This window comes from Castor canadensis, chromosome 3, assembly GCF_047511655.1.
Source record: "Castor canadensis chromosome 3, mCasCan1.hap1v2, whole genome shotgun sequence".
NCBI lineage: Eukaryota > Metazoa > Chordata > Mammalia > Rodentia > Castoridae > Castor > Castor canadensis.
In genome coordinates this window covers 144,251,173-144,253,420 of record NC_133388.1, presented here as the reverse complement: position 1 = coordinate 144,253,420, position 2,248 = coordinate 144,251,173, and the positions used below count along the sequence as shown (strand labels likewise).

Sequence of the window (2,248 nt, the reverse complement as noted above, 5' to 3'; positions counted from 1 at the left end):
GCCGCCTGCTCCGCCCCGCCCCTCGGCGCGGCTGCCCGGTGGGGAGGCGCCACCCGGACGTCTGGGAATTGAGGAAGAGCAGAGCAAAGTTGAGAGGAGCGACTGCTCCAACGTTGCTACTTTATCCACGCCACGGAGGCACCCAGGCATGGAAAAGTGGTCTGTGAAAGGCTCAGAGAATAGCAGTCCAGGGGTTCTGGTGCAGGGCCTGGTGCACGCCTGAAAGTCTGTGTGTACTAAGTGTGCTTTGCCTATGTGGCTATGCAAAATGCTTTATTCCATGCGTGTGTTTTGTGGGTGCGAGTGCGTAGTGTTCCCTATTCAGGCTTCTGTTCTTATGAATAGAATATTCAGATAATTCTTTCAAGTGTACGTCATGCAGATGAGTGTGTGTGGCTTCCAGGACTTTTGCCTACCCCTGTCAAGAAGGCATGTGGGCAAGTTAAAAGCAACTGGTCTGACTGGGCAGTCTCTGCATTACTGTGGTCTGAGCAGGCTGATGGGTGCCTACCTGACAGCTGGTCTGAGTAGCTCTAGATCATCTTTACATGGCTTCTGGTCAGTGGAAGATGCTAGCCATCTCATTTTCTAAGGTCAGGACTACTGAGTGTGTTTGGTGGTTGCATTGACTTCTATAATTAGGAATTTGAAGCTTTCAGTGTGATTGCCAGTGTATCAAAAACTTTTAATTGGGTTACCATTGTGTTTCAATGCCTTTATATAGACACCTAAGTACAAAAAGTAGAGAATAGCCTAGAGAAAAGAAACATTCTTTTGTTCATCTCATTATCTCAGTCCCATCTCTCACAGGGACAAGCAAAGACTTTATCTAGGTGAAAGGACAGAAATACATAATTATGGATGATTCAATGCAACTGAAAGCCTTTATTTTGAGCACACTACAAAGAGGTAGCATGTGGAATTTAGTCTGTGTTCTAGTTTTCAAAAACCAGCACAGTATGCTGCATAACACAGCCCTATTTGAGCAGCATTATCTAACATCATCAGAACCTATTTGTGACCATTAGCAAACCACTGCCACAGGGGAAAAGAGCATCCATTACTATCACAAATTTACCTTGATACCCAAGATCAATAACCCAATTTTGTCTGCCATCATAGAAAATTAATCCATTTTATCCAACATTGTTATGTCAACATCAAATTTTGCTAAAGGATTTGAACATTTTCATAGGAGACGTACCAGTATACATCACACATGTAAACTTACCATTTCCCAATAACCACAGTCAGCCACCTTCTATCCTTTCCTATTGGCTGTTGTTACAGTTTGAATATGAAATGTCCCCCAGAGGCTCATGTGTTAGAATGCTTGGTCCCCAGCTAACAACACTATTTTAGGGGGTTCTGGAAACTTTAAGAGGTGGAGGAAATAAGTCACTGGGGGTGAATCCTTGAGAGGCTTCTGCTCTCCCCTACCCCCCCAACTTCCGTCATCCTCTATTTTCTGGCTGCCATGATAAAACTGCTCTACTCAAAGACTGTCAAGGAATGCTGCTAGTATTCAGTACACTCCAGTCACCATGATGTTCTGCCCAAGCATGTGAGGGCCCTTCATGGGCTGTAACCTCTGAAATCATGAACTAAAATAAATCCTTCTTCCTTTACGTGATTTGTCAGGTATTTTGGTCGTAGCAAGGATAAAACTAATACACCTATACAAAGCATTTCACAGTCTTTAACACATATTTTGTTCTCATTTGGTATGTATTATAAACTGTAACAAATATTCTATTTTTTATTATCTAAAAATTTCATGGATCGCTTCTCGGCCTTTTGGCTAAGATCAAGTGTAGTATCTGTTCTTATCAGTTTAATATCTGATACGTCCTCTATCCGAGGACAATATATTGAATGGATTTTTGGAACAGGAGATGGAATAGGAACTTGCTCCGTCCACTGCACGCATCGGCCTGGTATTGCAGTGCCTCCAGGAACAGTGCACCAAAATAAATAAATTAATTAATTAAAACTTCATGAACATGTTTTGGAACTTGTTTTCATGATTGCATTCTATCCTACTACAGTTCTCATTGTTGGGTCAGTTGATCCAACCTTTATTGAATGTGTTCTGTGTTTAAGGTGCAGGTAATACAAGCATCGTGTACCCTCTACCTTGCCATCTAGGGACAGTAGTAACAGTTAGCATCTTTTGAGCACCTCCTGTGTGGCAAGCAGGCTACCTGTATTATCAATAATCTCCACATAGACTCTGCAAAATAGGTAT

General features: G+C 42.3%; 1 non-coding gene across 1 annotated transcript; it reads left to right on the top strand.

Annotated features, from left to right (window-relative positions):
• The first annotated feature begins 1,781 nt into the window (after positions 1-1,781).
• Positions 1,782-1,971, top strand: LOC141421938 (U2 spliceosomal RNA). Its single transcript, XR_012446619.1, has one exon. It is a non-coding gene; the product is annotated as a U2 spliceosomal RNA (small nuclear RNA).
• Positions 1,972-2,248: the final 277 nt, after the last annotated feature.